This window comes from Carettochelys insculpta, chromosome 3, assembly GCF_033958435.1.
Source record: "Carettochelys insculpta isolate YL-2023 chromosome 3, ASM3395843v1, whole genome shotgun sequence".
In the NCBI taxonomy this organism is placed as follows: domain Eukaryota; kingdom Metazoa; phylum Chordata; order Testudines; family Carettochelyidae; genus Carettochelys; species Carettochelys insculpta.
In genome coordinates this window covers 192,081,284-192,103,231 of record NC_134139.1, presented here as the reverse complement: position 1 = coordinate 192,103,231, position 21,948 = coordinate 192,081,284, and the positions used below count along the sequence as shown (strand labels likewise).

Here is a 21,948-nt window from a genome sequence, read left to right as displayed (position 1 = left end):
CTCCATTAGCATCTCGCACATGGGTCCGCAGCCTACAATAGGACCCAGAGGGTCTACTGACATCAGTGGAACTCTGTGTGGGGGTTGAGGGCCTATGTGCAGAGAAATGGGCTTCAACATGGAATAGATCAGGAATGTACGGCCAGGAAAAGAGTGGGCTACACGAGTAGCCCTCATTTCCCCAAGAGGATCACAGCAGCCCATGGCCCACTGGGGTTCCCTGTCTGCCCTCCTGCCCACATACCTCTTGCACACTGGGGCACTTACCTGTTCTCCCCCGTCTTTGCGAGCACATTTGAAGCAATGCAAATTGCCTGATTTTCTCTCTGTCCTGGATTCTGCCCCTCCCTCCGAGAGCTGGAACAGCTACAAATCAGCTGTTTGAAGCATTCCAGCTCTGGGGAGGGTGGTGAGGAACAGGGACAGAGCAAAAATCAGGTGCTTTTCACAATCTGAAAGTGCTGGAAGGGAGGGGGAATTGTTGAACGTGCAGGGCGCTGGTGCTCCAGCATGAGAGACTGGTGTGGGTGAGGGGCAGCAGGGAGTCTGTGGACCAAAGGTGGAGCTCCAGTCCACTGCATGCACCCTGCAGGCTGCAGGTTGCCCACCCCTGGAATAGAGGATTCTCTGCAGTGATCAATATATTCAGTCCTCAGTTGATCCATTCTTCTAGGGCACTGCAATCTAAAGGCATTTGCCCTACCTCCTAAGAGAATCTTCGGGATCAGGTTACATGCTAGGTCAGCCATGACATTGTTCTAACGAATACACTACTTAGCTGTGCACTTTGGTGCATAATCTGTTGGTAAGGGTCTGGTTTCCAGAAATTATCTGACAGAGTGACTTCATCGCAGGTGTTCTCTTTCCTCTTCCAAATTCCTAAGCATTAACATCTCTCTTTTTTTTTTCACTTCATCCCAACTGCTCATATTTGTTCCCTGAACACTGTAACCTAAAAACTTTTTCTTACTTCAGATGAGTGGATATCTTGAGCTTCAGTTACTGGAGATGTCTCAGAAGGATGTAGTAAAGAACAGTATTCTTCATACTGTCGATGGCTGGCTAAATACAAAAGCAGCTTCCCCTCCCTTGGTGTTCACACTTCCAGATCAACTGCTGGTAGTAAGCCTCACCCTTGCTGACTGAGCTAACCTTGTTATCTCCACCCTTGCTCTGGCTTATTTATACCTGGCCCTGCAGATTTCCAAGACCAGCATCTCATGAAGTGAGTCTGTGCTCATGAAAGCTCATGCTCAAAACTTTTCTGTTAGTCTATAAGGTGCCACAGGACCCTTCGTTGCTATTCTTCATACTGTAATTGGTTATGCCTGTGGAAAAAAAAAACGTAAAATTCAAATACTTAGTGGTTTTATCTTACTATAGTTTATTTGGTAAGAAAACATTTGTCCACATGAAAAATCATGGATTTTTTTTAACAAAGCTATGAATAAGATGCTTTGGGCTGTGCCTGTGTGTGAGAGAGATTGTGAAGACAAAAATAGAGAAACCGATCAGAATTTTGTAATGCTGTCCATCACCATAGTATGAGAGCTATATTCCTGTCAAAAGTCAGAGTAACTACCATCAGTGCTAATGGGAATGATGTATGTGAATCCAGAGAATGCCTTATCTCACAACAGGAGAGTAGTTAAAATATATTTTAAGGGAATTTAGTTCATCTCAAAAGCACTGGATTTCAATGCAAGGAAACTAAATCCCTCACACTACCCACCAAACAGATGCAACCTGGATCGAAACTATGCACACCTCCCTGTAGTGTGTGCCAGGGACCCTCAATGCTGTTCTGCAGGAATTATCCCTAAGGCTAGTTCTTCATACTTCTTCAAGCCTCTCTACTGAGAGTGCCAAGAAGGTAACTGCTTGTTGTTAATTTTATAGTTTGTGAGATGTGGACATTTGTCTGCTAGGAACTGGACTAAAATCATCAATTTATTTCACATTATTGCCCAGCATATAGCCACAAGAAAATAATAACTTTCAGTCACATGCTAACTCGCAGTAGATGCATCCAGACCAATGACTTACTGACGAGAGGGTCCATATTTCATCACCTAGCCCTACCATTCATTATTCCTTCTTCACATCTCAGCAGATATTTACAAATATTTAAAGCTGATTAAAGGGGGGATTGGACTGGAAGATCTGAGAGTATTTCAGACACATCCATTTATATGATTTATCTGTGAATCTATGCAATCTCTCTCCTCCACAGAAATACAATAGAGGGGATGGGATGGCTCAGGGGACTGGTAATGGGATACAGTCTTTCATTTCTAAGTTGCTGCAACAGTGGCAGCATGGGTCGGCACAACTGAAAGTTGTTACTATCTGATGGCTGTTCAATGGGCTATTTGAGATGAGTTTCAGGGCTCTAGGCTGCAGTGGAGAGGATCCACATCAGAAAAGCCATCATCTCACTTGGCAGCACTAATTGGCACCCTGGGTACCAGTCTCAGCCAAGAGGATAAGGACTGTAATGAGCTAACAAGGGTCCCTTCAGATGAGAGTTTAAGGACATTATGGAAGCTCTCTTTCCAGGCTGCCCACACTGCACATTTTTGTGCTCAGAGAACTTGCATTTCTAGGGCTGTCAATCTGCCTCTGTCTTTTATAAACACTACATTCAAATAAAAAATTCACTGAAAAAGACATACAATGAAGCTCCAAGAGTGCTCTATTTTAATTTCAGCATCATATTTATGACACTATAATTTAGATCGTGTCAGGGCTTCTAATAAAATCCCTTATTTTGCATGCTCAAACACTCTATAAAAATGCAGAATTAATTGTGCAATGCAGAGTTTTCTTTCATACTTTTGGAAAATGTCATTAAAGTCAATCACTCTCTTTAGTACTTATGTGGCCTGAATTAGCCTGGCATGAGAGCACCTCACAATTTTAACGTATTCTCAACTGCCCTTTGAGGTAGGGAATCTCTATGATCCTGATTTTATATGTTAGGAACTGAGGCACAAAGTATCATGCCAGGGAGCTTGTCATTACAGGAATCTATGCCTTAGGCTACGTCTGCACTATCACAGAAGATCAACCTGTGGACGGTCAACCTTCTAGAGTTCAATTTTGAGCATCTAACATGAAATTGACCTCTCAGGGTTGCAGTCAACTTCAGTACTCCTCCCAAAACATGAGAAGTAAGGGAGGTTGATGGGAGACAGATAAGTTAGCTGAGTACAGATACATTGATTTTAGCTACACAATTGGCATAGCTAGAATTTCACTTCCGCTGACACCATTCTGCCTCTTTGGCTATGTCTACACTAGCACACTATGTCAAAGTAGCCTATTTCGAAGGAAGAACATTGAAATAGGCTACTTTGACGCATATCATCCACATGTCCGCCAGGGCTGGTGCCGTTAACGTTCAATGTCGAAATAGCAATGGGGAGCATTGAAAGGAGCCACCCTGGAAGGAAATGCAGAGTGTCCACAGACACAAGCATTCTCCGTCGAAATGAGGGGCCAGCAAACCCTGCAGATGGGGTCACAGGCTGGACTAGCCCTTCTGGGGCAAGAGCAAGCCTCTCCCTTAAAGAACCCCTCCCAGACACACTCGGCCTGCACAGCACGAGGTCCACAGAGCTGACAACCCATTGCAGACCCCATGCACACAGCATGGACCCCCAGCTGCAACAGCAGCAGCAGCAGCCAGAAGCCCTGGGCTAAGGGCTGCTGCAGGCAGCGACCATAGAGCCCTGCAGGGCCTGGACAGAGCGTCTCTCAACTCCTAAGCTGATGGCTGCCATGGAGGACCCTGCTATTTCGATGTAGCGGGACGCGGATCATCTACACACGCCCTACTTCAACATTGAACATAGAAGTAGGGCACTATTCCCATCTTAGGATAGGAACAGTGTTTTCGACATCTTGCACCTAGACATGACGTGTTATTTCGATGTTGTGCCAGCTACTTTGAAGTAGCTAGCTAGTGTAGATGCACCCTCTGTGATGAAGAATAATGACTTTCTTGACAGAATCTGTTGACAAAAAGCCATGTGGAAGCTCTGAGGGGCCCTCTTGTCAACAGATAGGGCTTCTGGGTCACTGAGCAGTCCTGTCTGCTGTGCTTCTGGTTGACCATTCTGTCCAGAGAGCGACCAGGAAGTCTGGCCACTGTCTGCTGACATAGTGGATTGACAGAGTGATCCGCTTGCATGTGTGGCTGCGATGTGTTGACAGAAGTTTTGTTGGAAGATATCTTCTGACAGTAACCTCTGTCAACAGATCACTGTAGTGCAGACATAGCTATAGTGATTATTAACTAGATTCACTGAGATGCCAAATTCAGGCTGGTTTGGCAAGGTATTCAAGCACATGCTGAACTCCAATCCCAGTCATAATTCCACTAAAAACTTTGGTGCTATGTACCTGATAAATCTGAGGCACATGTCTCTTGATCAATCACCAGCTATATTAACAGCATAGAGAAAGAAAAGCCCCATAATATAGGGGCTAGAAGTGATGGATAATAAAAAAAAAGACACTTAAATCTTCATTCCATCAAAACCCACACATTATTTAAGATTCGGTGATGACTGAATAATTTTTTTTCATTTTTTATTTTTCTGCTTGAGATTGGAGCTCAAAGTGCCAAAAGTCTGTAAGGAAAGCTGTTCATGTGTTAATTCCAGCCATGGCCAGAAGCGGAAGTGTGAGAAATCATCTCTTTCCTCTGAGATTTCTTGCCCAGTTTTGACATTTCAAGTAGTTAGATGAACGTACAATTTTGGATAGGCTTTGTCTGTACTGGCAATGGAACAACCAAGCTTTTGTCATTCGCAGGGGCTTAACCTCTTCCCCACTCCAAGACAAATGCTTTCTCATGGAATGTGCTAGTGTAAAAAAAACCAGGCTCTTCTACTGGCAAAATAAACACCGCTCATGCGAGTGGAAGATTTTGTCCACAAAAATGTAGACAAAGAGAATTTACACTGCCTGACTTCTACTGACAGGACCGTGTCAACACGGTCATGTCCCTAAAAGCTGTGTTGTATAGCTAAACCTTAATCCAAACTGACTCTCAGGGTGGAGTCCTTTGGGGCACACACATGATTTCAGAGTCTTAAGCTTTGTCTACAATGGCCCTCCCTCTCCCCGCTCTAATGACAAAAACTTTGCTGTGGTAAGTACTTGTGCAAAGAGTGCATTATAGGCAGGTGTGCTCTCCTGCTGATAAAACAAACACCACTCCTAGGGGTGGAAGCTTTTTGTCACAAAAATGCTAACAGTGTTTACACTACTTCACTTTTTGCAACTGGGCTGCACTGACACAGCTGTGTTGCTAAATGCTTGTAGTGTAGACATACCGTTAGTTTGTGTCTACATGATAATACATAGCTGCTAGAAGCCACGTCTGAGAACATCTAAATTCCTTTGGCAATGTCTGATTAAATTAACTTGTGCAACTCACTGCCAGCAGCTATAATCAGGGCTAAATCAATAGATGCCACAGGCTACAATAAAGGCTCTATCTTTTGTAACTGGTTTAGGTACTTTTACAGAAGTAGTATTTGAGCCATATCTCTTAACTCTGTAGACATTTTTTTCCAACCATTAGCAGCTATCAAAAATAAATCTACCAGTTAGTTTTAAGAAGAGAGAACTGAGACATAATGATTAGGCATTTATGCAATTAGGAACTAACCTGAGCAATAAAAATATTATCAATAGATGGGATAAATATTTAAGCCCTGTTTTTCAGAAAATAATATGGCTGCTAACAGATGTGTAATAGAAGGAAACTTTCTTCATTGACATGGAATAAATTGCTTAGGGAGGTTGTGGAATGTCCATCACTGGAGATATTTAAGAAGAGATTAGTTAGATATCTAACGGGGATGATATAACTGGTGCTTGGTCCTGCCATGACAGCAGGGGACTGGAGCCAATGTACTCTTGAGATCCCTTCCAGTTCCAGTGTTCTATGATTCTACATAATTACAAAATGATCCACTGAGAGATTTTGAACCTTCCTTGGAAGTGCCAGGTTCTGACTAGGCCAGCTGATGGGAGGCCAGAGGAAAGGGGGCAATTGCTTCGGGACCCGATGATTTAAAAGGGCCAGAATCTCATGGATGCTGCAGCTGGAATAGCTGCAGCAGCCATATCTTCAGCCCTGGCCCCTTTAAATTGCTGCTAGAGCACAATATGACATGAGATGGGAAGCTCTGAGGTCTGTGAGTGGCATGTGCTGCAGTCTGGAAGGTGCTCAGCGCTGGTCAACACCACCTCTGCCCCTTCCACCTGAGGCCCCATTCCTTTCAGGAGTACAGTGCAGCCCTGCCCCCCCCACCAACTTTGTTCACGGGCCCAGAAAGCTGTTGGCTCCCCAGGTTCTGGCTACTGTGTTAGACAGGATGTGAGACTCGATGATCCACAGATTAGAGCTACAATAAACTCTTTTATATAGGGCATTCTGTCATACAGAACTCTCAGATAACCAGCATTAACCTTGAGTAAATTTTAGTTATGTTTTCCATAGGTACAGTACAACACAGGCCATTGAACTTCTCCAAAATCATTCCTGCTTGAATCAGAGCACATCATTTAGAAAACCACCTAATCTTGCTTTAACAATTGCCAGTGACAGAAAATTCCACCCCGACTGTTGGTAAACTAATCCATAGAAGGTAATTTAATTTACAACTGCATTTGTCCTTTCTCTGCTTTTCCTCAGTTTAAAGCATAACAATTTCAAAAGTATCATTGTGACAAGTATCAGAGGGGTAGCTGTGTTAGTCTGTATCCGCATTAACAATGAGAAGTCCTGTGGCACTTTATAGCCTAACAGAACACACGCTTTTGTGTTTTACTGGAAAGGATTTGTTTGACACTGAGTATCTCTACCGGCCTTAACTAAAGTGCAAATATTTTTCCGAACAGTTATATATCATCAGGCTCAAAGCAAAACCTTAAAGTCCCATTGATGCATCATGGGAAACTTTGACAACTATACTGTCTGGATACAGTTTTGCTTTATATGCAACATGTCCTTATTTATAGAGGATACACAAGACCATCCGCTAAAAAGATTTGGCTGATGGATCAACCGGCCACAAGAACCCTAGCTCAAGAAGACAGTGAAAGAAAAGATACCTGGTGAAGGCTGGGCTTCTCTCAAGCCCCCGAATGCAGTGAAGAAAATGCTGGCTTAATTTGAAAATCCCTTGACTTTAATGGAACTGCACAAGCATTCTCACTGAAGTGTACGGTAGACCTCAGTGGGACAAAGCTTAACATGAGATGTATCCAGAAGGTTTGATCAGTTGTCAGTTAACTACATTTCCCTTCAAGAGTCTTTTATAAGGGATTTTGACAATATTGGTAGCTCTTTTCCTGTGGGGGAAGTAGAGTGAGATACCTTATCCCATAATCTGTAACACTAATTCTTTTCATCAAGTGTTTTCTAGGGGATGATTGACACATGACTTGAGTTTTACAGATGGATCCTAGCTCTATATTTGGACAGCTGAAGCTCTATATCTGTACAACACCTAGACTACTCTTTGCATTTCTTAGGCAGGCATTTCACCCTATTGCAAGATATGAGTAAAAGCTCTGATTAAGTTTTCCACACTGTTCTATGCAGAGTAGCAACTTGAGGTTCTCCCAAGCTTTCCTATGGTGAAAGGATTCACTCCTCAGTCCAGATCAGAGTGTACAAGATCCCAACCTACTGCCATCTTGATCAGATGAGGCGTGCAGAGAGGTTTAACATCTACACAGCACAGCCACGCCCATGCGAAATAACACATTGTCTAATTTGTAAAGTTAGTCCTACACAAGGTACCTCGCCCGTGTCCACCCTAACTACACAGTTACAGAGATGTGATGACTACAAATCAGGCACATTGAGGAAAGCAGACAGACTAGAGAAGTGGCTCCAGCTTTACATCTGTGGTTCAAGATATACTATTGGCAGCAAACTCTCTGTTCTTCTGTGCATAAAAGCCACAGTGATTACCACTATCTGCCAAAATCCTAACACTGTTGCCTAGCCAGCAGTTGTATTATCTGCTGTATCTTGATGCCAAAAAGCTGGGACTGTACTAGGCAACCCAATGAAAAATGACTGATGAGCTTTGCATTTATTCCAATTTACTGCACAAGTTTCTCTTCCTATCCTGTGAGCACAATCCAACCCTTTGGGCTCTGCTCTATTTTTAAGCAGCTAACACTGCACTGGAGTATGGTTATTGCATCTGTAGAGGCCCTGTCACATGCAACCTGCTTTCCTTAGTGGGGCAGACGGTCTGCCAGAGAGAAACCCAGCAACACAGTTAAGACACAACATGTTTGTTTACTTTTCATAGCTCTATTTCTCCTCATTTTTCCTCTTCCAGCTGTTTCTTTTCCTTTTAGTAGCTGCAATTTTCTACATACTTTTCTCCAGTCATATTCACCACTCTGGGCTCACAGTTTGTTCAATCTTGAAAGCTGATTCTTTTGTGTGTGCTTGCTTTCCAAGCAAGTTTTCCCAAGTTCTCAGAGCTCTGTGTGTAATTGGAGTATTGCAGTCTTAATCTCATTAATAATGTGCAATGGAAATATCGCATACTGTAGATATAGGAGCACCGGACAAAGGGAGAAATAATTTTTAATACCATCACATTAATATAGTAGCTGCTATTCCATACTCCTCTTTACCAAAGGGGCACTTGCTGATCACATGGATGTACCTCACTATATTCATTGTAAATTCTTCTGGTACATTCAGCTCATATGGCATAGTAGCTGTGCAAGTTTACTTCACGGCAGCACTTGTACTAAGACTCAAACTACAAGATCTGATTTGCTTTTCATTTACAACAGCTGAATTCTGTGGACTTCATTGACCTGATTCCTGAATTACAATGTGGAGATATCTGCATCAGGAAGAAATATTGTGCTGCTGGGAAATACTGAAGCCACCTGGGGATATTTATACAATGTGGTGCTGGAGAGGGTAATAGCAAGTTTTCCACAATGGGAATTACAAACGACACATTACTTAGTGCATGTGTGTGCAGGTGTGTAAGCATGTTCACAGACACATGATATTCTTTAAATGTAGTGCCTTGCATGTTGAATAGTAACAGACAGAAAGCCATGCTAGTCTATATACTATAAAAAAAAGCAGTCCAGTAGCACTTTAAAGACTAACAAAATAACTTATTAGGTGATGAGCTTTCGTGGGACAGTTTGTAATTAAAGAGACCATAGTCATCATTACAATTAGTTTTAACAATGAGAGTTAAAAATAGCTATTTGCTACCATAATAATAATCTTCAAGGCAAGAAAATCGGCCAGGATTTACAATGGAATGGAACACAAAAGAACAAATTTTAGTTATTTATCTGCTCTATTGATAATATACCACTGCATAGAGCAATGCTTCAAACATGGGTTTGTGTCACAAGTCTATGTTGGCCTTTTCTCAGCACCAAAATATGGTGCTTTCTTATGATTCTTTTTTTAAAATCTCAAACTAAATGTGATTTAAATATTTCTTCACAGAAGTTATTGGAATGAAGAAGCTAGTGGCTTGATTTCTGTTATGCTGCATGTTGCGTAACAATGGTTTTTAGGGTTTCATCAATTGCTACTGACACCTCAATGATAAATAGGTCATTCACAAATTCAGTTGCATCTCAGTCTGGGGTTGGGGAGAGGGGCAATCAGAATACCTAGAGTGCACCGAATCATTTCTTCGGGCTTGCTTTCAGCTTCAGCAGAAGGCAAGTAGCACCTAGTAAATCTTCAGTGAATGGGTCATATATATCAAGGACTCCACAGCCACAACCTGAACTCCGTCTGAGCTGGGATTAAGCAGCACTGCTTGGGTACCCTCTCTGCTCCTGAGTCAGACCCAGCAATGGACAGGGGGAGGCCAAACTCCATCTACAAGTCATGGGCCCCAAACAGCCCTCTTTGCCCAGTCACTGGGAAGGGCCAAGAGGCAAAGAGATCCTTTACCAGCCCAATCCCGTGCCTATCAGTTAAAGAGTAATCCCCTTCTGAAGGCTTATGTCCTGTAATTGACCCTGAGCCTCAGTCACATGAACTGGGGGTGGAGAAGCCTTCCCAAATGTAGGATGTGACATTCCTGTGAGTCACCATGGCTGTCAAGAGGCACTCTCACGACCTCTGATATTGTTGATATCACAGCCGTTCACCAATGAAACTGGTCTTCTTTCTTTTTGGAGCTGATCATTTCCTGGGACCCTTCCCTGAGGAGTAGCAAGGTTCTGGTGATCCCACAGCATTATGTGGGGCAAAGTCTCCTAAGGGAAGGGTTAGTTGTCTGACCGGGGTAGGGTGAACTGACTACAGCTGTGGCATAGGGGTCAGCAACCTGTCTGAAGTGGAGTGATGAAATTTGACCTTTTGACCTCTATGTATGGTCTGAGTGCTGGGGATATTTTTTAAAGTCAGTAATAGGCCGATTTACAGCAGCTTCATTAATAAATAAATTAAGTTGCAGAGCTTTACTGATTAGGTGGTGGTTAGTAGCATTAGTTGGTCTTTTGTTAATCCACAGGCAGCATGTTTTTGAGCAAGCTTCTGGCTGCGTGTGGGAGGAGGGGTGGAGCTGAGCTTCTACCTCATGTGCTGATGAAAATTGGCTTGCATGCCACTCTTGTGCCTCTGGTGTAGAGGGTTAAGCTGGGAGTAGGTTATGCATTGCAAACAATATAGACATATTCAATAGATAAAAGGGGCAAACAATAACATTTTGTCTTTTTCACGTTATGCTTGACCCTGACCCTAACCCTAACCCTGTTCCCTTTGCACTCACTTCTTTCCAGGATGGGTTTGGACCTGTCCTGCTATCATGGCATTCTCAAGGGCCTGTTTAGAAATGAATATGCTTGTACTAGCTTGGCCATAAATTTAGGGTGACTGCATTGCCCTGTGGCAAATACGGGACACTGGCCTCCAGAGATGGGGGCAGCTTTTGCATGTCAGCTACCTCACAGTGAGGCACCAGGGATGGGGGCTCTGAAGCCTCCTGATGAGGGGGAGTGAAGGATAGGGGCTCCACAATCTCCCAGCAGGGGCATTCCAGGGAATGAAGAGGCTGCTCCTTGGCAGAGCTCATTGACAGTGGGGGCAGCCTCCATGGGGTGTCAGGGAATGAGGCAGCCACCCAATGGAAGAGCTCCCTGGCAATGGAGGCTGCCATCTTGGGACACCAGGGGTCAGGGAACAGAACCCCACAAAATATGGGAGAATTAGCTCATTTTCTTAAAAAAGTCAGGAAGCCTGTGAGACAGCTTAAATAAGGTACTGTCCTGGGAAAAACAGGACTGATGGTTAGCCTACAGAAATTACATTATTTCATAACCTTGGATTATAAATTGCTTTTTGAGCTATTTCATGTATTTCTGCTCAATACTAACCAGAAAATTCCACAAATACTTTTTTTGAACACAGAGCTAAGGTGAGAGGGGTTCACCAGGATATATTTACATACTTGCCTAGTAGACTACAGCAGTTAATATACTGAATTGTAGCAGTTAATATATTGAATTGCTGTATTGCCCTTATTGATTCACTGATGCCCTTGGCATCATCTGACCTCGTAGACTTCTTTAGGGGAAAAATAAATCCAAAACCAGAGCTTTTATTTGTGTATTCTTTCTGTGAAGCTATAAATGGTGAAATACAATGTACTCTGATGATATATTGTTCACAATTAGATTAAACAATAACTTACTTAAAAATCATAGTAAAGGAGAAAACATAAACCACCAAATGACTACACAATTTCTGAGATAATAAAAAGGAGTAGGATTGTTTTCTTCGTGTACAATATTCATTCCTTTGTACTTTCCCTCCTCGCTATTAACAAACATAAATTTTCATTATTTCAACTTAGCATGCCATTCCTGAAACTATCTTTATATTAATTTATCTTCATATTATTAGCACTGGCTATTGAATCTAGATCACATGGGAAAAAATGACTGAAGCCTGAACAATAATGTTTTTTGCTGAACTACCACTGAGACAGAGCCCATAAAAGGTGATTTTTTTTGTTCTTGTTCAAACAACAAAAGAAGAAAAAATCATGCTTGGAACTTAAAAAATTTGATTCCCAGGGACAGTGTGTTCTAGTATGGTCGTATAATCAGTTCTGTCCCTCATCTTAAAAGAAGGGCATTGTTCTGTGATATAGTACAGTAAACTGATAACAAGCAAAGGACTATGTTATAAATAGCCTTTTTAATACAACACTGTAAATGATTTTGTTACTGGCTAATGTGTCATGTATACTACACCAATGTATTTTTATAAATATTAATACTGGTAATGCTGAGAAAATGATGCATAATTTTTGTCTTCATAGCTTTACCCACTTCAAAATTAATTGGAATGTTTTGAGAGTCCATAGCTTTGGGTTCTATTCCTAACTTGGTCAAAGGCTGACTGTAGTCAAATTATCTAAGCCAATAGTTTCAAAACTTCAATAATCCTACTCCTATACCTAGATCTTAAAGTCAAAGGGGACCAATATGATTTTTCAGTCTAACCTCCTGCATAACAAATCATAATGTGATACAAAATCAGAAAGCTTGTGGCATAAAGTGAGCTGCATCTGGCAGGGATCTTAAAAAACAATAATAATGGGGTCTTTAGATATATTAGGAGCACAAGAAAGACAAAAGAAAGTGCAGGTCCCCTACTTATCATGGAAGAAGAGCTAATAACTGCATACATCAAGAAGACTGAGTGTTCAATGCCTGTTTTGCTTTAGTATTGGCTAAAAACTTAATTGTGTCCAGACATTGAGTATAACATTAACAACAAGGAGGAAGGAATGCAAGTCAAAACAGGGAAATAAATGTTTAAAGACTATCTACATAAGTTAGGTGTACTCAAGTTGTCAGGGCCTAATGACTGTCATCCTAGGGTACTTTAGAAACTAGCTGAAGAAATGTTGGTGCTATGAAGAGTTATCATTGAGAATTCATGGAGGAACAAACAAGATCCAGGGAATTACAAACCAGTCAGCTGAACTTCAATACTTGAAAGACACTGGAACGAATTATTAAACAATCAATTTGTAAGCACTTTGAGGATAATAGGTTTATAAGGCACAACCATCATGGTTTTGTCAAGAATTGATCATGTCAAATCCAATTATTTTTCTTCTCTCACAGGGCTACTGACCTATTACATAGGGAGGAAGTAGTAGACATGATCTTTTTTTTTTTTAAAAAACATAAGGTTTTAGCACAATCCCACATGGCACTCTAATAAGCAAATTAAGGAAACAGGCTGTCAATGAAATTACTATAAGGGGTAAAAAGCTCAAAGAGTAGTTGTCAATGTTTAATTGTCACACTGTAGCCGTGTCTACACGTGCACGCTACTTCGAAGTAGTGGCACTAACTTTGAAATAGCACCCGTCACGGCTACACGTGCTGGGCGCTATTTCGATGTTAACATCGACGTTAGGCGGCGAGACGTCGAAGCCGCTAACCCCATGAGGGGATGGGAATAGCGCCCTACTTCGAAGTTGAACATCGAAGTAGGGCACGTGTAGACAATCCGTGTCCCGCAACATCGAAATAGCGGGGTCCGCCATGGTGGCCATCAGCTGAGGGGTTGAGAGATGCTCTCTCTCCAGCCCCTGCAGGGCTCTATGGCCACCGCGTGCAGCAACCCTTAGCCCAGGGCTTCTGGCTGCTGCTGCTGCAGCTGGGGATCCATGCTGCATGCACAGGGTCTGCAACCAGTTGTCGGCTCTGTGGATTTTGTGTTGTTTAGTGCAAGTGTGTCTGGGAGGGGCTCTTTAAGGGAGCGGCTTGCTGTTGAGTCCGCCCTGTGACCCTGTCTGCAGCTGTGCCTGGCACCCTTATTTCGATGTGTGCTACTTTGGCATGTAGACGTTCCCTCGCAGCGCCTATTTCGATGTGGTGCTGAGCAACGTCGATGTTGAACGTCGACGTTGCCAGCCCTGGAGGACGTGTAGACGTTATTCATCGAAATAGCCTATTTCGATGTCACTACATCGAAATAAGCTACTTCAATGTAGGCTTCACGTGTAGACGTAGCCTGTGAGGGCAAATATATTGGGCCTGGAAGGGTAAGTCCTATATTCAAAATTTTCATTAATTACTGGGATAATGAAGTGGAAAGTAGGCTTATAAAACCTGCAGATGACACCGAGCTGGGAATGGCTGCAAACACTTTGGAGAATAGGAATAGAATCCAAACCAATCTAGACAAATTAGAAAATTGGTCTGATTTCAATACTATGAATTCCAGTAAAGATAGTGCAAAATACTTTATTTATGAAGAAAAAATTAAATGCAAATTAAATGTGAGGCAATGCGATTTGGTTATGAAAAAGGCTAATATTATGGAGTATATTAACAACACTAGCATATATAAGGCACAGAAGGTAGCTGTCCTGCTCTGCTCAACACTGGTGAGGCCTCAGCTAGAGTACAATGTACTTTCTGGGCATCACACTTTGGGAAAGATATTAAGAGGTTGGAGAGAATCTAGAGGAGAGCAACAAAAAAGGTAAAAAGATTTGGAAAACCAGATCTGTCAGAAAGGTTAAAAAACTTGTCATATTTAGGCTTGAGAAAAGAATACTGAGTGGGGAACCTAATAATAGTTTTAAACTATGTTATGGGCTATTACATATAGGACTGTAATCAGCTATACCCACTGAAGGTAGGACAAAAAGCATTGGTCTTCATATGTAGCTTCAGAGAGTCCTAAAGAAACTTTCTAATTATAAAGTTAATTAAACATTGGAGTGGGCTTCCAAGAGCAGCTGTGGAATCCCTGTGACTGTGGATTTTTACAAACAGGTTGGACAACTACCTGTTGGGGATTGCCTATGTTTATTTGGTTTTGCCTCAGCTCAAGGGGTAGAACCTGGAGATTTCTTGATGTCCCTTCCAAACTAATGTTTCTGTGATTCTGTAAGGTAGGTCAAGGAATCTCAGTCAGAGATTCTTGCATTAAGCCCATATCTTGTAGCTGAATGACTTTAGGCACTTCGGCCTATATCAGAAGGGGCCAAGCAGAGCCACTGGAGCACGGCCCAGCCGGTGGGCGAGGCACAAGGCCCAGCTGATGCTGACAGTGGGGCCTGACTGGTGGTTGGTGGATGCTATAGTCAGTTGGCACATCGGGCCCTGAAGGTACTGGTCCCAAGGCAACTGCCTTGCTTGCCTTGTCCTAAGATGAAGCTTGGGGCTGAGGAGAGATTCTTGATTTTCCAAGGTGATGAGTGTCTGCAATTCCTCCTGTAATCCAAGACAGCTGTGAGTGCTCAGCGCCTCTAAAAGTAAGACCACTTAGAAATAATCTTTTGATGCCTATTTTATCACCTGCCAATGGGGATATTTATACTTCTATGCCTCTCAACAGTGTTGTGTGGCTTACCTAATTGATATTTTAAAAACACTTTAGATGAAAGGTGCTAGAGAAATGCAAAATATGATAATATACCATTTGCATTGGCTCTGAGGCTCTAGGAATGGATGGCAAAGGGGGAAGGGATAGATTGTAGAGCATTAAGAGGAGTACTGATAGGATGCTGTGACTTTTCAGAAGCAGAATAGTAGACAGACGACGTTAATATGAGGTCAGAAAACAGAAATGTAAAAAACCCACTTGAAAACCAGGAGGGCAATGCTGAAGTAGCTTCAGAGACTGATGGCAAACCTCTTCTCTGCCCCCCCACTCCCCACCTAGCTGATGAAAAGTGAAAGGGAGTATTTAAATGTTTTTTATGCAGAGTTGAAGAAGCCTTACTTCTTATGTAGGTCTACTGAATGGGATTTGCTTCTGTATGAAATTAAGTGTATTGCCTGCCTAACACCCGAGACACATTAGAAAATTATCTGCACTGCCTCAGGGTTTTTATCCTGTGCACGATTTAAATGTACTACCCACAACAATTAAAGGCATTTGTTTAAAATATAAATGTTTAATTTCATGTTCAATAGTAGAATACCAAAAATATCTGTTTGCAGAAAAGGGGGAGCCTTTCCTTTGTTTTTTGGTTTTAATTTTAGTTGCTCATATGAGAAATATCTTTCTGTAATGATGCACTACAAGTAAATCCCCATAGAAAACATGCCAGAGTTGTCAGGCATTGCTAGGAATATCTTTAGTACAGAGCAGGACACATAACAAGATTTACCCACTGCCTTAGAGACAGAAGAGGGGTTGTCACGAGCACAGTTCTTAAGAGTTTTTACGAAAATGCCTGGTTCCATCTGTCTCCCCTCTCTTTCTTGGCTACGAGACCAGCCTAGTAATTTCAATAACCCAACAAGGGACCTTGTGCACCAAAAGAAGTGAGGAACAGATTTTTTAATTTGGCACCATTCTGTTTTTTTTAAAATGGCAGTTGAAATAATTATCTGCCACTACAGGCAGCTGATGAATAATATGTTTAATCTATGGACCTAGTTTCACACTCTCCAGTGTGTATAAAATAAAATAAACAGTCAGAAATGTCATGGATGATAGAGCTGCGTGAAATTTTTCAAATGGAAACAAAATGGGAGTCATTTAGCTTTTTCCCACTGGTTGCATGAAAAAGGCCATTACAGAAGAGCATCTTCACAGCATGCAGGCAAATACTGTACACAGTGAGGCCTCACAGCCTCGGTAGGAGCGTAGAAGAGGAGACATGCAAGATGAAGGACTTGATTCTGCAGACTCTTAGGTATAACATCTGTTTTACACATGTGTAGTTAAGCACATACTTAATTGTTTGCAGGATCAGGGACTGAACATGTTTAACTGTGACTATATCATGAAACTCACAGAGCAGCATGGCCTAGTGACCTTCACATGGAACAATAAACTTCAAAACTGATTATGGTCCTGGCTCCCCATTTGGTCAGATGGAGCTGGTCATGTAGAACTACACTAGAACTATTTATGGATGTAAAGACCAGAGTGCAGGTGTGTGCACACACAAGCACTCACACTTCAGTGCTTTGCTGCATCTTGGCCAAAATGTTCAGCACATTGCAGGATCAAGTTTTCAGGACAAGTTAGGAAACTTTACAGGCTGCTAAGGCTAAATTTGGGGGCTAGGTGACCTTGGCAGCTCAAATCAAGGGCCCCTGGGTTAATATTTATACTCATGATCATCCAAGAAGCCCCAGTTCCCTCCCTCTGGCTGGCTTAATTTCTTATTTTGGAGAGCTGATGAATTTTTTTGCTCATAGTGCTATCTGACCATGTGCTTAAAGGACAGGTTTCCTTTATCTACTTCCATGTTCAGAGCTTGCAAACTCCCCTCATCACACTGACCAGTTTGCAAACACTTCTCTTATCATTTTTTTTCACTAGCCAATCTTTCTACAATGACTACTGAGCTAACATCATGCACAGGCAATGCAGGGTATGCGGAGATGGGGGAAAGTGCAGGGGAGATCATTTCCCTCAACAGAGAGAGGTGAGCATTACTAAAAAACCCTAATAGTGCACATAGCAATGACTTAAATATATTGACAGACGTTGGATTAAGTAGGGCCACCTTTGTTGGTGTCTGATGGTTGTCTAGGTTGACGCACAACTAGATTTAAGGATTACCTGATTGTGCGGTTTAGGCTGGCTGGTGCTAATGTGTTGGGTATGATAACTCCAAGAGGTATTCCTTCTCAGCCTCTCTCACCCTACCACGTCTGTTTCACATGACAATTCGAGCACGGGCACTGGTAGCCCTTGTAGCTTTTTACCCATCCTGAGCTCCACTTTCCTTTCCTCCCTCTTTATGCACTGCGTCTCCTTGAAAGTCTTTATTTGTTAAAATGTTATTGAGAGTGTTTTAAATTATGCTTTTACTGCATTTTAATCATGTTTTTATTATGCCAGGCATTTCCTTGTGCTCATTATAATAATATCATAGCTTTTCAATTTTTAAATTATACGGTGTCAAGCCATGATGAAATATGCCATTAGTGAATATGTCAGGTAGAGGAACTTTTTTAACAAGGGTCTCTGGCAGTTGTACTGCAATAAACCAGCCTGAGAAGCCCCCAGATTTGCTTTCTATTAGAGGAACCTTTCCTCTAGGGATTATTGTCACGAAGAAAATGCAAATATGAACAAAAATTAAAACCTCTTGATCAGATTCTTAGCTGATGTAAAAGAAGGTAGCTCCATTAAAGCCACTGGGGACCTGCTGTTGTTGACCTATTGACATCATTGCAACAATAAGAATCATAATAATAGAAAGAATAATTCATCTCCCTGCTTTAATTTGTAATTCCAATAAAAGTTAAAAGGCTGCACTGCTGTATGAAGGGCATCACAAACAGCCAACAATCAAAACTTTTCCCACTCTGCACATACATGAATCAGTCCCAGAGGAAATTGTGAATCCACTGAAGTCAATGGCAAAACTCCCATGGATGGACTTTCATTGGATTAGCATTTCACATTAGGTGCCTCTTTTTTTTTTTTTTTTTGCAGGCATGCCTCTGATTAAGACAAGAACAACCAATAACAAGGCTTTCATTCTACAGTGGATGGCAACTGAATGGAGTGCTGCAGCCCTAACAGAAGCCTGCTGAAGTAAGGGACAAAAAAAGCCTGTAACAACAAGTTGAAGACAATGAGCCTCCCTGAGGTTTTAGCAGCCTAGCATAGTCACTATCTATTGCAGGATCGGAGCCTCAGATATTACTGTGTATCATAAATTCCCCGACTAAATAAAATTAGGCCCTTCACAATAGAAACATTTTGATCAACAGCATGAAGAACAATTGCATGCACAGAAACACAGGAGCACCTGAGATCACAGCACGGAAGCAGCAGCTCCCTGCTGCACAAAGGACAAATTAGAAACATATTTTTCCAGAAAATATGTCCCCAGCGAGGTAAGGATTTGCTTGTGTTTTTCTTTCTTTTTAAAAATTATGGTTTCAGAGAGAGAGGGAGAGAGAGTTTCACAGGAAAAAAGGCATGTTTAAGGCCTAATTCTATTCATTTTATACATTGATATGGACTGGATTACCCAATTTTTGGAGCCTTAGGCTCCATAGGCTAAATTATTTCTTGAAAGCGTGGCCCTGTGCTTTGGACATTCAGAGGGTTTCTGCTTCAATGGAAGCCTAAAGAAACATTGTGCAATTTTAGCAGAGTTCTGTGAGAGCAAAATTCAGGGGCAACTGCAAGAGCTTAATAACAGGTGTGGGCAGTGGAAGGGATGGGCAGGCACAACAATGGTCTGATCCTTACCCCATGCCTCGTGTGGAAGACTATTACCAGTTGTGCTAGAAAGAGACTACTAGCTACCACTACAGCTAGTTGAAACTCAGAATTTCTTTCTGCAGCAAATGAGGACATCTAGACATTTGGAATCTGCAAGGAAATGAAAAAAATGCTTTCCATAAAGTGAAAGTTTTTAAAAATATGGGTCAGTCAAAATATTCTGTTTCAAAAAAACTGACGTTTTATTCTGATTTCAACTTTTAAGTATTTGACCAGTTGGTGACCCCTTGCACACTTTTTCCACTCCTCAACACACAGAGTTAGCTGCTATCTGGCCCAATATTTACCTGATACAATGCCTGCTCTCTCTTTCACGATCTCTTCAGTCTAATGAGTAAAAGGAGAGTCAGTAAAGTGTGACTGGCTATTGGGCTTCACTAAAAGGCTTGTGAGGATAAAAGTGATAGCTTGTCTAAGCAGTCATATATTTTGTTCTTTCTCTTTTTCTGCTGCAGGTAAAAGTGTATTGATCTTCCTAGTAAACTTCCACAATCATAAGTGCACTTTAAGCTGCCATATAAAGTTTGTGCCTTTTGATAAGAAAATTAGAAAAATTTGCCAAGTACTGATGATTCAGTGCCTGCTAATAGTCAAATGCAATAATCAAACATCATCCTCCAGGGATCACATTTGGAAGAGGAGAAGGATTTTTTTTTCTCTCCTGTTTCATGCAGTTGGAAGGATTATTTTTTTTACCACATTTTTGTTGCTTCAGTTATTGGCCACATCCTCAGACACTGAAATGAGGCATTGGTTTCACCTCCTGTGAGAGTCCCCATATTGGCAAGTATTTAAAAGCACAATGGTTGTTATGAATGGCTGATTAAATTCATTGTTGATAAATGCAAAGTAAGCTCATTGGACAACATAATCCCAACTATACATATAAAATGATGGGCGAAATTAATTGTTACCTCTCAAAAAACAACGCTTGGAGTCATTGTGGGGAGATCTGTGTAAACGTCTGCCCAACGGGCAGCACCAGTTAAAAAAAAAGTAGGACGCATTGTAGCTTAAGTTTAGGTTAGGACCCATTACGACAGGCATGAATAGTAAGAAAAACTATCACAATGCAACTACATAAATCCATTATATGCCCCCATCTTGAATACTACATGCAATTCTGGTCACCCCTCATAAAAAAAGATATATTAGAATTGGAGAAAGTATGGGGAATTATCATGCTACCTTATCTATGTAGGGCTGTGATTTTCAAGTGAGCCTAATGGAGAGAGGTGCTTACTCCCATAGGCTCCTTTGGCCATTTCATCCCCGTACTCGATTGTAGGCACCTGAGTTTTATTGTACAGACATTTAGCCATAGAACAATTGCACGATTAACTCATTGACCAATAAGCACTGAAACCTTTAAACAAATGGGTGCTCTGCAAACGTGCTAATATAAATAACTGTGTTATAAAGGCTGACTTACAAAATCATTAACTCAGAGCACCATTTTGGGCCAGCTTGACTGGGATTTGTTAGATCATGTTGCTCTGGAGACCCAGGGATATTGGCTGATTCTGTTTGATTATTGGCTGCTAAACTGAAGACTACATGCCATGTCAGAACTACACTACAATGTTTGGTTTCCAGAGGGACAGAGTTAATTGCTGCTTGCATGAAAAATCCCCTTCTGAATAGCAATGAAAGCTTTAGCTGCAGTAAACAGTCACTCACCCCTTTTCTTTGCATGACAGCCACCAGTGAAGTAGAACAAAGAAAAGCTCTTTTTTAGACAGTTCTACTGTACATAGAAGACTCAAGTTAAGGATATGTTTTAGCATTTCTGATCCTCTAGCTAGCAGACAAAAGCAGCACAGTGAAAATGATGCCCTCAGTCACTAGGGTTAGGAAACAGACTGCACAGTATCACTGCCCAGGGCCAGTGTACAATGATCATACTGGGTGAGTCCACCTTGTTACCTGTTCTCATGGGCATCAGCTGTAACTGCAGACCACTCCAAGAGCTGAGCTGAATGCAGGAATGGATGGTAGGACTACCACGTGCATAAGTATCACACAAGACAGGTTATGCTTAGCAATTCAACAAGGCAATGCTTGACTCTTTCCATTTGAGCTTTGATTTGTGGGCATTTATTAGATACAGCAGTCACTCTTCTAAACCTTCCATTTAGGTTTTAGATAATTTATGCTAACTTCTCTTTTTTTTCTTAAATGGATGTCTATAGTTAAGCACCTCAACTTGTGGCATGGTTTTCAAAATCAACTACACATCAGCTCCCCATTTGGGTCAATAAGGACTTAGGAGCCTAACTCACAGCTCTTCTTTACACAAATCTTAGAATACATAGTGTTATCCCCACCAGATTCATTCCTAGTGTATATCAGGGGATACAATGTGAATTAGGCCTTTGGAATTTTTTTGTAAAATAACCCTGTTTCCTTAGAGGATGTGACTATGTTTATAACGATTTTTCTGTTAAAGTACTTGGAGGCTTTTGGTGCTGGGTGCCTACAGATTAATTGGCTTGTTTTATTATTATTATTTCTGCCACGTTTGCAGACAATTTTTGTCTGAGGGCTTGTGTGAATCCAATGCATACTAGACACCAGAGGGGACTGCACATCACCACCCATTGGAAGGCTTTAGTTCCTTTTTCATTTGAAGTCGAGTCTCTTAACTTACGAAAAGAGCC

General features: G+C 41.7%; 1 long non-coding RNA gene across 1 annotated transcript in view; it reads left to right on the top strand.

Moving 5' to 3' along the window:
- The window catches only part of LOC142010593 (uncharacterized), a 116,169-nt gene extending 96,104 nt beyond the window's left edge, over window positions 1-20,065 (top strand). Inside the window, exons 3-4 of the long non-coding RNA XR_012644841.1 lie at window positions 18,488-18,894; window positions 19,744-20,065. This is a non-coding gene — a long non-coding RNA (uncharacterized LOC142010593). The remainder of the gene's footprint in view (window positions 1-18,487; window positions 18,895-19,743) is intronic.
- Window positions 20,066-21,948: the final 1,883 nt, after the last annotated feature.